Below are 15,262 nucleotides of genomic sequence, written 5' to 3'. Positions count from 1 at the left end.
GTATTGTCATGCTTTGGACAGGAGGAACTGCATTATTGATTATAACACTTTGCTGTTCCATTACCTATATTTTAATAGTATATGTTTTACCCTCAGCCCACCTCACAAATTGTCATTAACTTCAGAAGCCAGTGCAATTTCTCTGAAGAATAAAATACCGAGTAAGGAAAAAAAAATATGTCAAGGACAAATTGGTTTGGACCACAGACTTGAGGAAGGTTGTATAAATTTTTTAGCAGTTTTTCACAGTAGGTTAAAATAGAAATATGTATTCGTTTGAGTTTTTCAGTTTTGTTTTTGTTTGAAGTTGTTATCCAAATTTTGTGCTGGACGAAGGATAAGGTTAGGCCAGCCTCGCCCTCCAGATGTGTTAGACCATACATCTGGAGGGCACCAGGTTGGGGAAGGGTGAGGTTAGTGCTTCTCTCAGATGAAGGGCTTCTTCACACAGAGCTTTTATCCTGCTATTGAGATGGCTCTCGCACAGAAGTTTGTGGCCTGTTTAGATGACGCCGTGAACCTCCAGGGCATCTCACACTATTTCCCTCAGCCTACACCATGTTTTCTCCAAATGCAAAAAATGTGGTATTTTTTCCAGCCCATGGAACAGGAGCGCCATGACCTCCCCATGAAATTCTCCAACAGTGGAAGAAACTGCTGTGTCTGGGCAGCTGTGGGCATTTGGTTTTGGTTTTGGGGGGTGCGGTCAGGATGATGAAGGCTGTGGAGCGTTTTGCACCTGGGAGATCCTGAGCGGGGATCCTCTTGGCAAGGAGGGAAGCACAGGCGGGAGGGTTCCTTGCATGGAAGGAGACTGAGCAGATTGGACAGGTGCAAGGGCAGGAATCACCCATCAACTGTGTTCTCTCCCTTGCAAGGAGGGGAGGGCGCATGGTTGGAGGGCGACTTCTGCCTCCACTCAAGTCTTGCTGAGGATGGACTTTCCTCGATTCAAACCACGTGTCTGCCATGTAAATGCTTGAGCACATTTCTTGATTGGAGGGAGAAGAGGGTAAAATACCTCCCTGCAATGAAGGGAGACAGATCTGATCCCCCACCCCACCAAGCTCAGAATCAACGTCCTCTGTTGATTCAGAGCATCCCATTAAGTTCAGTGGGGCTTATTTCCAAGTAAGTATCCCGAGGGTTGCAGACTCACAGCGCAATCTTATGTCTACTCAGAAGTCCCATTGACTTCAATGGGGCTTACTCCCTAGTAAATGTGCCTAGTGTTGCAGACTTACTGCACACTCTTATGTCTACTCAGAAGTCATAACTTTCCCGGGGGCTGGAAATAGTACAGCACTAGTTAAGAGATGAAAACAAGACTCCCAGCCCCCTGCTCCTTTGCACACATGCCAGGGAGGGAGGGAGGGAGGCACTCCTTTGATTCAAACCATGTCTTCTGAGCGGCAGCCATCTAGGATGGCATAGAAGAAGGTGGCACAGACATCTGCACAGGGTTGGCATGTACATGCATACAGCCATTGAATGGACTTGCACTCATGCCTGTGAAATGTACAACTGGGAAGCCAGCCAGCCACTATATCTTCTTTTAGCCCACCTTGCAGGGTCATTGGGAAGCCAGAATAAGGGAGAAGAGCAACAACAGCACGGGGTGGGGGGAGAAGCCAGTAGATGGGAAGCCTCCTGTGGAAACACTATGAGGACCCAAGCAAATGTATTTAGAAGGAAGGTTCCCTCCACCTTTAAAGCCACTAGAAGGGCTTCTAACTTCCCTCCTGCTGTGGAAGAGTGGAGGGACGGGCAGAGCCATCAATCATGTTACAGGAACCAGTGATCAGCCTTCTGTCCTGTTTTTTCCATGCAGTCATGAAAAGGTATAGAGTGGAGGGAAGTGCTATGAGAGATGCCGGCATACAGGGCCAGTCTAAATCCCAGAAAGGATCCAGAATCAAAAGGACCGGTTTGTATTGGGATAAAATGCCAGGTGTGAAGAGAGCTGAAATCTATGCCTTTGAGGGCTGGAAATTAGGAAGAACTGGAGGGCCAATTTTAAGTCCTTTTTTTCTGAGCTAAAGGCAGAATGAGATGTTCCTTGTTTTTATTAGTAGTAGCAATTACATTTATTGGTTGCCCTTCTATAGACAAACTCACAAACTCATAATGAGATATTGAAAGTACAATTATTCTGATCCAAGAGCTCCTAGTCCCTGACCTGTGCAGGATGAAGGGATGTCAGCCCTTTAGGCTTCTTTTCCCAGTCTTTCCTCAGATGCCAGGGAACAGCTTTATTAGCAAGAGCTGAAACCATCCTCAGAAGGAGCCTGCCTGGTCCCTTGGGTACTGGCCTTTGCTGCAGTCAGTCAGTGAAAACAGAATCACCTTGTTAGTGTGATGACTTGCTACAGGTGTCATCCTTTAGGATTTCACTCTTGCTAGGGGATGCTGATGAAATTATCCCGAGCCAGGCTGAGGAAACCCCACCTCATAAAAGCCCATCTGAAAGGAGAGATGAGCTTTGGAAGTGCCCCCCCCCCTGCCCAGTTCTTCTCCAGTGCAGATTAAAATCCAAATAGAAAAGGGGTTGCTGGTTTCTCTGGCTGATCAATACTTTACATAACTTGCACAGAGCCTTTGGGTAAATGTAAGTCCTACTTATAGTATACCCACTGAAATTAATGGGACTTAAGTTAGTCATGACTAACTTAAGTCCCATTTATTTCAATGGGTATACTCTAAGTAGGACTTCTGTTGGATTTTACCTGTTGTCAGCCAGGGATCCCAGGGACCTTAGTGTCTGAATCTGACATCATTTCAGCTGTCAAAGCCCCCAAAATCCTCTTGAAATTCACCCTCTGCAATGTCATGGATCTAGGTCTGATTGTAAGAGGTGTGGGGAATAAATCTGAGGGTGGGAGTGGAAAGGCATTTGCAATGGAGGATCCACAGTGCAGGGTCTTCTCTCACTCTTGGATTTGGCTCCTGCAACAACTTTTCCCCACCCTCATAGGAACTAATTGAGCCATTAGTTCGGGGGGGGGGGGGTGTAATCTCTCAAGATAGGGGTATTTTTTCCCCAAAAGGTTAGCTCAGAAAAGTTGACTCATTTTTTCCATTGTTGAGGGAGAAGAACAGTGGTTGTTTGTTTGCTCCAATGAATCAGAAACGTAGAAGCAGTTGAAAAGAATGTGATGGTGGGGTCATGGAGAGGAGGGAAATATTAGTCGTGTGCTTCAGAACTGAAGTAATACAACATGGCCTTCTAAAGGAGGGCCCCTGTTAAATGCATTACAGCCAGGGTCCATTACATCCTAGGTACGTATATTACTTGGAGCACATTGCTACTGTTGTAATCTTGACACTATGAGCCCATGAAAGAGGCCCTCCCCACATCAGTTTTTGCCTCTTTTCTCAGCAGGCCCTTATCAAGCAATTTGCAAACTTATCAAGCTGATATAGCAGGAGTATTTCTTAAAATCTCCTTTCTCACAATGGGGAGAGTTTTTGGTTAAAAGATAGAGGAAAGGATAGGGGGAAGGCTACTCTTCTGGCCAAGTCATCATTTCTGATGCTTTCCATTACACTTCTAATTAGATACATAAAATATGATCAAGAATTTCCACTGCTACTCAGCAGCATAAAATATGTATATAGCAAAGCAGGGCTGGCCTGAGGCATTTTGGTGTCTAGGGAGGAAAATCCAAATATCAAGCACTCCATGCACACCCCTGCCCGCCTCTCCTACAGACACAACAGCTCTGTTCATTTCAAATGGACTTTGGCAGGAGAATTTCCATGTTCATTGTGCCCCATGGGCTAGATCTGACTGTCATTTGTTTAATTGCCCTTAATTAGGGATGGGAGACCCAGCAATTTTCAAGCTCACCTAAATTCTCCAAAAATCACTTGAAAGCTAATTTCGACTCCTCCAATTTTATTTTTTACTTGTTTTCTGTTCATTCAAATGGCTAATTCGAATGGGGAAAGTGCATATTTCTGTGCATTTTTATTTATTTTATCTTTAATAAAATTTATTTTATCTACCAAAATTACCAACAATCTACTCAGTACTTCAGTTCTCATCCATACAATATTTTAGTTAGGACACCATAATAACAGAAAGAGAAGAAAGAAAAGAAAAAAGAAAAATAAACTCCAACATCTCCCAACCTCCAATGGTATTCTATTTTAAAAAAACTATACCTATTATACAATCTTACAATCCATGCTTTTTTTTCAAAGGTGTGCACTTCCCCCCCGCTATTGAAAAAAAACATGAAAATGCACATTTTAAAAAATTGCACATTTCAAAATGTGCATTAAAAAAACACATTTTTCAGACATGATAGTAAATTATGCAATTTGCAAACATTTCTTTAAAAAAAGTGCTCCCATTTGCGGTCAGGATTGCAAATGGGACATGTTGCATAATTTGTGAACAGAAATGAAATTCTCGTATATCCCTGCCCTGAACACAACCCAAAATATCCTTATGCTACGGGCCAAGGCCTGTAGCAAAAACCATAACAAGTGCTTCCAGATAAAGTTTTTGCCCTGCCTCATTTGTGGAATTTTAGGTTGGGGACAGGGGGTCCAAACGTCATTGACTTGCGCTTATAACCTTTACACGTTTTCCCACCACTGCTTCTGTTGTTGTTGGTTTTTTCCTTCTCACAGAAAATCTATTAAGGAACTAAAAATGGGATAGCTGCATAATGCCTTCTGGTTGCTCGGTGCCCTGTGTCTGGAAGTACCCAAATGAGCCTGAATGATCTTCTGTCCATCTTTTAACAGTATAATCCTGGTGTCTCCATGGGCACCAATTTGCCTGTGGGCACCTCTCTTGCCCCTTGCCAGGCTCTCTGCCCCTCCTGATTTTTATTTCTTACGTTTTTTAAAATTAACTTTGCTAACTGGGGGGCTGGCATGCTGCAAAGCAAAATGCTGCCTTCCAGCACCATTTTTATTTATCTTCAAAAGCATGAGTTTGTGTTTTGGAGCTCAGATCCCCTCTCTGCCTTGTATTTAGATTCTTGGGCAAGTTTCTTTTCTTGCCCAAGAACCTAAAGGTTACCAGCTGCCTTCTGGGAAATGAATGTGTTGTGACTGGCCATTCACACCAGGGCAGCCATTTTATGAATGGGCAGCCCCCACATGGTGGCTGACCAACTCTCCAGCTGTAAATTTAAAAGGGAAGTTTCGTTGTCTTGGCATAAACAATTTCATTATGATCTGGAATTCCGAGTTCTGATCACAGTGCATTCTGCAACTGTTATGACCAAGTGGATGCATAGTTTGAACTGAGCCTGGGCTCCAATTCTATTGAGCCTTTAGGCAAATCTCTTGGTACAGGCTTCCCTTGGGTGTGTCCAGTCAGTCTGTTCTTGGTGAAATCTGCATGGATAAGGTGTTGCAGACCACCCCACATTTAAGATAATGTTATGAAACTTTGCATCTTTTAAGATCGATGGAAACTATCCATTCTCTACAATTAGCAATGGGGAGTAGCAGATTTGTTGTTTTTTCTGCTGTTGCCCCAAGACATGGAATGAACTAATCCGGCATAGGAGAACCTATTAACAATATGAATTGCCCAAATATATCATTGCTTTGATAAGAGTATTGATTGCCATTTTACTGAAGCCTAAAAATACCATTCACGTAAATAAAAGGGCCAGTTTCTGCTTGGGAATAGTCTCATGGGAATAGTCTTGCTGAAATCAAGTTCATTTGGCATCAGTGTCAGAGCCCAAAATCAATCAGCTACTCCATATACTTTTGTTTTATAAAGGATTGCTCCGTATAGTTATTTCAATAACTGGTTTTTTTAACCTTTCTCCTTTGCATATGCAAGCGCCAGAACCCATGTGGTGTAGTGGTTAAAGCAGAGGGCTGCAATTTGTCACCCTCCAGGTATTGTTGGACTGCAGCTCCTATCAGCCCTAGCCAATATAGCTGATGGTGAGCATTGATGGTAATCGCAGTCCGACAACATGGGTTACAGCAGGGGTGGGCAGACTTCAGATGTGCGGGATCTATTTTGCTTTTGATCAGAACACCGAGGCCTACCAACAGGTCTTCAGAGGCAAAATGGTAGCTCAGGATGTGGAGTAAATTGTCCAATGCACCCCATGAACTACAAACCAGCATATATACATGTGAGTTACCAGAAATCAAGGACCCTAACACAACAGTCTGAACTATAGCTGAACCAAGACCCAGTCAGAAGCCACCAACTAGTACTTCTAGTTTACAGATGAGGAACACCAAGGCTGAGAAATAAGCATTTAGCACAAGGCCAGCCATGCCAGATTTTTTTTGTTCCGATTTTGCTTGCTCTCATTAAAGTATTAGGCGTAAGAAACCAATGGAGATCTACTGCAAATCACCCAGAGATCTACCAGTTGATTCCAATCTACCTTTTGCCCAACCCTGGGTTTAAGCAGAGGTGGGCAACTTGTGGTCCTCCAGATGTTTTAGCCTACAACTCCCATGATCCCTAGTTGTAGGCCAAAACATCTGGAGGGTCACACGTTGCCCTCCCCTGGGTTAGAGTGTCAGATTAGGATCAGAGAGATATGGGTTCTAATCCCCACTCCACCGTGAAGCTCACTGGATTACCTTGGGCCAATCATGATCTCTTACCTAACCTACCTCAAAGGATTGTTGTGAGGACAAACTGGGGGTGGGGTAACCATGCACATCACCTTGTGCTCCTTGGAGGAAAACTGGGATATAAATTTAATAAATGCTAATAAAGTTCTCACTAGCACCCATCCAAGTAAGCTATTTGTTGTCTGTTGTTTCATTAATGAGCATGAACAAGCAAAGCTGAATGGAATATCATTATTTTTTAATCCAGCATCTGCCAGAGTGTTACATTATCACACACAAGGCAGGCTAACATCTTGTCAGAAAGACTATAGCTGTGGAAAAGAACTTTATTATTTATTTAAGAAAAGGGGCCCCAAAATGGGGCAGGCAAAACGGAAACATTCAGTTTGTGCCTGTTCAGCTCAAAGCATTTTGATGGCTCTTAACTGCTTAGAAAGCAAGCAAGCAAGCAAACAAAAAACAACAACAGCCTATCAGAAAGGAAAACATTAATACAGAGAGCCAGTAGTGTAGTGGCAAATTTAGAAGTGCAGGGCCCCTTTGTGACAGTCACAGCCACGCCCCCTTCTAAGATTATACAACCTTGTAAGATATACAGCCTTCAACTGGGATCCAAAAACAGTGCAGCTGAGAGTAAGGCAGTGCTATTTCAACTAGACATCTGACAAAAAATGCAGGGGTGTTAAAATCTTTTTCACTCACTCACTCACTCAAACACAAATATTTTAGGTTTTCAGAATATGACACTCTATGGAAGCTTCACCCTCTCAACTCAGCCCTCATGGACAGATCCCATTTAAACAGCCCCCTTGCACACGCCCTTAGCGCCCCAACATTACCCATTAGCCTTCCCTAAGCTCCTTCATTATATCTCCTCTCCTCCCCCTCCAAGAGAAACGTCCACACACCCAGCTGGATTGAACTGCACACACACACACACAGAGTGGTGTAGTGGTAAATTTGGAAATGCAGGAGCTCGTTGTGGCAGTCTCCAAGGGCAGTCCAGAAATTTCAGGTAGCTGTGTCGATCCATATCAACAAATCAGTTCTAGGAGTTTTCATCTTCACCAGGAGCACATCTTTGGTAAAGCAAATAGGTCTTAATTGCCCATTCCAGACCAAGTCATCCCAAATACTTTGCATTCCAACATGGAACAATATATTGTGGCTTGGAAAATCCATTCCCCCCACAGCTACAGCAAGGATCACAGCTAAGCTCAGAAGGAACAGCAAATTCTGAGGGGGGTGGCAGATGACATCAGAGTCCCTGCTAATGAAAAAGTGCCGGAGCTGTGTCCCTGGGAGCCCTGCCACCACTACACCACTGCAGAGAGCTGTCAAATGTGCCAAATTATTCGGTCGGGAAAACACAGAACATGCAAAACGAGAGAGGAAAGACTAGATATAATGGTTCAGATGTGCTTTAAAATTGGGATGGCAGGTACTCATTTAATGTGGGGTTTTGTGAAGGTACTTCCTCAGCTCTTCTGTCAGGCCTACATGCCGCTTCAATGACTATGACTACCGTTAGTTTATGAATGGCTGCAATCCTATGTATACTTGTTTTACTTGCTTGGAAGTAAAATTCAATGGAAACCAACAGAGTAAACATGGTTGGGATAGTGTTCACATCTGGTAATGTAAATGCAAAATGCAGTTGATGAACATCTCCCTCTTCACTGGATTAATTCTTCACTGGACTTGAATAAATATTAGTTCAAAGGAGTAACTAAGTTTGCCAGCTTTTTATTGTCTCCTGTTCCTGTGCTCTTTAAAGCCGCTTTCTCTGCAGTCTTGAATAGGTGACTGCGCTTATATCTATGTTGTGAAAAGCTTCAGCTCCTCATTTTTGCAGATTAAGCTGGTGTTAAAGCACAGAAGCTGACCTGGTCAGTTGGCAGCCCTAGCCTAAAATTCTCTACAGTGTCAAAGTTCTGTGTCTCAGTTTGTTTATTCTGAAGGCACATGCCTTTTGTGTCATTTGACACCATTTGACTCAAAGAAGGACTCTGTAAACATTTTTGCTCCAGGTGAAATATTCCTGGAAAGTCTGGAAATGCTTTTAGTCATTATGGAATAAGTAGGCAACTTCCTGCTGTTAGCCTCAGAGTAAACCTGATCGTATTCTGGATCCCAGGCAGTAGTAAATGTTGAAGTGCAGGCACTCATCATGACAGCCCCATAGCCATCACCCCCAAGGAGGTTCCAAAACTGCAGGCAGCAGCCTTGATCCATATGGACAAACTAGGTTCTACCAGTTTGCATCTCCACCAGGAGCAGGTCTTTCGTAAAGCTAATGAGCCTTACTTGCCCATTCAGGGCCAAGACAGCCCAAAATTCTTTGTTGTTGTTGTTCAGTCGTTCAGTTGTGTCCGAGTCTTCGTGACCCCATGGACCATAGCACGCCAGGCCTTCCTGTACTGCGCTCTCTCCCGGAGTGTGCTCAAGTTCATATTCATTGCATCAGTGATGCTATTGAGCCATCTCATCCTCTGCCGTCCCCTTCTCCTTTTGCCTTCAGTCTTTCCCAGCATCAGGGTCTTTTCCAGATAGTTTTCTTTTCGCATTAGGTGGCCAAAATATTTCAGCTTCAGCTTCAGTATCTGTCCTTCCAATGAGCACTCAGGGTTGATTTCCTTGCTGCTGGGAAAATGTATTTCTCCACAGTTACTGCGAGGATTGCAACTAAGCTCAGAGGGAACAGGGAAGTCTGAGCAGGGAGGGAGATGACATCGGCGTCCCTGCTAGTCAAAAGTGGCAGTGCTGCACCCCTGGGAGCCTGGCTCCACTACACCACTGATCCCAGGGCTTCAAATGAGCCAAATTCAGAATTTCTTCACAAACTATCGCCCTGTTCAAGACTTCCATACGTGTATTTTTCAACAAACACTGGGGGGAGGGGTCGGAGTGGCATCATGGTCACGGGGTTTCCGCTTCTCCTGATGTATGATCAGAGCTCCTGCATGTTGTCTTAGGCAATGAACACAGGCTGAGAGCACAACCTCCTTCCCCCTCATATATGTCCATTCAGTGTTCACATTGAATGGCTGGAAGTGGGCTACAGTGCATCCCAAAGCAATAAGCTTTCCATGATGGGATATGTGAGTCTTTCAAAGTCTGCCTTATGAATTTATAGTGCAAGCCTTCTCCTCAATTGTCCTCTGTTCAGGTAAACTTTACCTATGTATTTAATAGATTCATATACCACTGAACATGTTTAAAAGTATCTCTTACCAGGTGGACCCTGAGCCTGTTTCTGCCCCTGCCAAACAGGTACTTTTTTACCTTATTGCGACACTAAGTGCGCTCTTAGCATCGCACTTGGAGATGCACGGAGGAGCATATGAAGACCCACCCGCCACCTCTCCAGGCATACCAGCAACCAGTTACTAGCAGCAAATAGCAGCAGCAGAGGGCAGCAGCTTTAAAGGCCAGGAAGAAAGGGGCAAATGCAGATCTTATCTGCTCCTTAGCTGCTGCTCTCTTTAAGATTATTTTATACTATTTTATATTTTACATCTTAACATTTTAATATGTGCCTGGGAAGACCATTGAGCAACTCAGGGGGTCAGGGAGGTGCCACCGTAACTGTGGTCATGGGCAGGGGGAAGTATGGCATTGGGGGATTAACAGGCCAGCTGAGGAGAAGAGGGGCTAGACACCTTATGGCTATCCCTTCTTCTGGTTCTTCCCCAACTTGATGGTTCCTGGTGGCCTTACCAGCTTGCCCTCAGGTCTGGTGCTGCTGCTGAATGCCAGGTCGGTCCAAAATAAAATCTCCCTCATCCATGATTTGATTGACCTGGTATGTATGACTGAGACCTGGGTGGGGGAACTGGGAGGGGTCACTCTCTCCCAGCTGTGCCCTCCTGGGTACTCAGTGCAGCACCAACACCAACTCGAGGGTCGGGGAGGGGGTTTGCCATGGTCTATAGGAATTCAATCCCCCTCTCTAGGCTTCCTGCTCATTTGAGTGCAGATCTTGAGTGCTTGAATCTTGTGTTGGGTACCCGGGACAGATTAGGGATTCTGTTGGTGTACCGCCCACCCCGCTGCCCATCACACTCCCTCCCTGAGCTGATGGAGGTGGTCTCGGACTTGGTGTTGAGGACACCTAGGATGATGGTCTTAGGGGATCTCAACTTCCATGCCGAGGCCGCTGTATCCGGGGCGGTTCAGAACTTCATGGCTGCCATGACAACCATGGGGCTGTCCCAACATGTCATCAGCCCAACACATATAAAAGGACACACGCTTGATCTGGTTTTCTTGACTGGGAAGAAGGATGGTGATCTGAAAGTGGATGAATTAATATCTGTCCCTTTGTCATGGTCAGATCACTTCCTGTTGAGGTTTAGACTCTTGGCAGCCTTCCCCTCTACAAGAGTGGGGGACCTATTAAAATGGTCCGCCCCCAGAGGCTAATGGATTTTGATGGATTCCAGAGGGCTTGCTTATTTATTTATTTATTTCATTTCTATGCTGCCCAATAGCCAAAGTTCTCTGGGCAGTTCACAAAAATTAAAACCAAATGGCACACAATAAAACAATATAAAATACATAGAACATTAAAACCACAATATAACAATACAACCACAATAAAACCTAGCAGCAGTGCAGGAATTTAAAATACAGATTTAAAACAGCAAAGTTAAAAGTCTAGAAAGCTAAAATGCTAAAATGCCTGGGAAAATAAAAAGGTCTTCACCTGGCGCCGAAAGGAATACAATGTAGGTGCCAGGCGAACCTCATTAGGGAGCTCATTCCACAGCTGGGGTGCCACAGCAGAAAAAGCCCTCCTCCTAGTAGCCACCCACCTCACTTCCTTTGGCAGGGGCTCACGGAGAAGGGCCGCTGACGATGATCTTAAGGTCCGGGCAGGCACATATGGGAGGAGGCGATCCTTCAGATAACCTGGCCCCAAGCCGTTAAGGGCTTTAAATGTTAATGCCAGCACTTTGATTCGGGCCCGGAAATGGACTGGCAGCCAGTGCAGCTGAAAAAGTACTGGCGTAATATGAGCTCGCTGGCCAGTCCCTGTTAACAATCTTGCTGCCTATTTTTGGACCAGCTGAAGTTTCCAGACCGTTTTCAAATGCAACCCCACGTATAACGCATTGCAGTAATCCAGACAAGAAGTTATCAGAACATGGATAACTGTAGCTAGGCTATCTCTGTCCAGATAAGGGCATAGTTGGTATACCAGCCTAAGCTGATAAAAAGTTCACCTGTGCCTCAAGTTCTGGATCCAAGAGCACCCCCAAACTACGAACGTGATCCTTTAGGGGGAGGGCAACCCCCTCCAGAACAGGTTGAATATCACCTAGCCGGGCAGACAAACCACCCACTAACAGCACCTCCGTCTTGTCTGGATTGAGTTTCAGTTTATTGGCCCTCATCCAGTCCATTACCAGGCCCAGGCACTGATTCAGAACAGCCACTGCCTCACCTGGGTTTGATGAGCAAGAGAGGTAGAGCTGGGTGTCATCCGCATATTGATGGCACCTCAGCCCACACCTCCGGATAACCTCCCCCAGTGGTTTCATGTAGATGTTAAACAGCATGGGGGATAAAACAGAGCCTTGTGGAACCCCATGGCACAATTGCCATGGCACAGAGCAATAATCCCCCAGCACCACCTTCTGGAATTGGCCATCCAAGTAGGAGCGGAACCACTGCAGTGCAACTCCCAACCCAGACAATCTATCCAGAAGGATACCGTGGTCGATGGTATCGAAACTGCTGAGAGGTCCAGGAGAATCAATAGAGTCTCTCTCTTCCCCTGTCCCTCTCCTGGAAGAGGTCATCCCACAGGGCGACCAAGGCAGTTTCCGTTCCAAAACCAGGCCTGAAGCCCAATTGAAATGGATCTAGATAATCCGTTTCATTCAACAGTGCCTGGAGCTGCCCTGCAACCACCCACTCAAGCACCTTGCCCTGGAAGGGGATGTTGGCCACTGGCCTATAATTGTTAACATCCTCTGGGTCCAGATTAGGCTTTTTCAGGAGTAGTCTAATTACTGCCTCTTTTAAAGTGGCAGGCACCACTCCCTCTCTCAAGGAGGAATTTACAACCTCCTGGACCCAGCCGGACATCCCCTCCTTGTTTGATTTAATAAGCCATGAAGGGCAAGGGTCAAGCACACAAGTGGTCGATCGGACTTGGCCAAGCACCTTGTTCGCATCCTCAGGCCTCAGTAACTGAAACTCATCCAATAAAACTGGACCAGATGGTGCTCTGAACGCCTCTACCAATGGAACTGCATTAATCGTGGTGTCCAATTCATGACGAATCTGAGCGACTTTATCTTCAAAGTGCCTTGCAAACTCATCACAGCGTGCCACCAAAGGTTCCACCGTCTCTCTCCCTGGCCCAGAATATAACAGGCCGTAAACCTCTTGGAAAAGCTCCGCTAGACGACACTGAGAAGATGCAATGCTGGTGGAAAAGGCTCGATAGTGAGCTCTTACCTGTGTTCGGTCAGACTCAGCATGAATTTTCCTCCACCTGAGTTCTAGCCATCTCCCCTCTTGCTTCATTGCCCTCAGCTCAGGTGTATACCAAGGAGCTGGCCAGGCTCTGCTCAGAGGGAGAGGGCACTTGGGTGCAATCGTGTCAACCGCCCAAGTCATCTCTGCATTCCACAGAGCGACCTGGGCTTCGACAGGTGCACCAGCCATACCAGCAGGAAAATCCCCCAGAGCTCTCTGGAATCCATCGGAATCCATTAGCTTCTGGTGGCGGACCATTTTAATAGGTCCCCCACCCTTGCAGAGTGGGAAGGCTGCCAAGAGTCTAAACCTCAACAGGAAGTGAGGTTCCTGGGGGATTTTCCCCAGGTCACAGAGATGACTCAGGCGGTTGACACTATTTGTAGTTGGGAGGTGCTCTTGGATCCAGAACTGTCACTTGAGGCACAGGTGGACTCAGTGGCATGGAGCACTTTTTATCAGCTTAGGCTGGTATACCAACTACGCCCTTATCTGGTATACCTTCCGGCGCCAGGTGAAGACCTTTTTATTTTCCCAGGCATTTTAGCATTTTAGCTTTCTAGACTTTTAGCTTTACTGTTTTAAATCTGTATTCTAAATCCCTGCACTGCTGCTAGGTTTTATTCTGGTTGTATTGTTATACTGTGGTTTTAATGTTTTATATATTTTATATTGTTTTATTGTGTGATCTTTGGTTTTAATTTTTGTGAACCGCCCAGAGAGCTTTGGCTATTGGGTAGTATAGAAATGAAATGAATAAATAAATAAGCGGTTCACAAAATACATTATAATATACATTCAAATACAATTAAATACATACAAAAATTGCTAAAACATTAATAAAAAACATTAATAAAAAATTAACATCAATTAAAACAACACCTAATTATTTAATAGATTTACATGGTTAAGTAACCCTCTTATCATGAAATTGTGACAAGTTCCCCCCTCAGGTGGAAGATTCTCAGTACTAAGACCTTCAGCTATTGGGCAGTATAGGAAAGAAAGAAAGAAAATAAATAAATAAATATCCAGGGCAGCCACTTACCGATCATCAAAAAAAAGAGGAAAAGGAGGACACAAGTTTGCATAAAATGTGCATCTGCTAATGCATTTGTATTATTGCAAATTTAGAAATCAAGACTATAATTTATCTTTAACCATACTTGCATTGGATAGCCCTTCAAACAGAGGGCAGTCCTTTGGCAGCCCTTCAAATACAGTAAAGTAGGACACATGGCTTAGAGGGTGGCAAAGAGTACAATTTACTTTAGATTTACTTTACAATTTTATTTACTTCTGTATCTTTTACTGTGGGGAGGGTGGGGCACAATTTGGATTTTCTATCTCAAGTGCCAAAGTGTTTGGGGTTGGACCCGTTCAGCCCTCTATTTTTCAGAAGTCCCCCCACCCTTCCTAGCTTTCATTCTTCATGTGGGCGCAAGCTATCAGACGAAAACACTTCCCGGTAGGCAATCTGTCCATTTACATGGTGCCAACAGTTTTTTGCCAGGCATCCTCTCCAAATTTTCCTCCTCAGTTGTGATAAATACCGTGCCGGGGGAATTCATTTTCATGGAAAGGCGGAGAAGAGAGAAACAGCAGTGACAAAATTATTCATTTGTGTTTCCATTTCTCCATGTCTGTTTGGCAAACAAGTATTGTCCTCTGTGCCATGAAGAGAGATGTTAATCTTTTGGTCTTGGCTCCTATATTCTACTTCTGAGCATTCTCTTTCTTTTTCTGTCTCCTTTAAATGTAACAATCTTTTTATATATATACAAAACGTTACAAAAGCATCTGTTCCAACAATATGAAGGTAAATAATACTCAGAAGGAAGAACCACTGAAATACCAGTAAACAAAATACACATTCATCCAGCCCTGGTATTCCTAATACGTATTCCTTGTAACAACGAAAGAGTAACAGTGATCTCATGTTCTCATGGGACTGTAAGCCTCTAAAGAATTAGATTTCTAACAACAGATGTGTCTTGTGTTTGTAAGTATAAATATCTGAATATGAAATGTAGAAATATGCTTCAAACTGATATTTCATTTATTATTTTACTTACGTCCTGCCGTTTTTCCCCTTGCAAGGAACCCAAGGCAGAGTGCATTAGTCCTCCTCCTTTCCATTTTTATCCTCACAACAACCCTGTGAGGTAGGTTAGGCTGAGAGACAGTGACT

Source organism: Heloderma suspectum, chromosome 2 (assembly GCF_057233095.1).
Source record: "Heloderma suspectum isolate Gila_16-S chromosome 2, 16-S_ref, whole genome shotgun sequence".
In the NCBI taxonomy this organism is placed as follows: Eukaryota; Metazoa; Chordata; class Lepidosauria; order Squamata; family Helodermatidae; genus Heloderma; species Heloderma suspectum.
Note: the sequence above shows the minus strand (reverse complement) of the source record.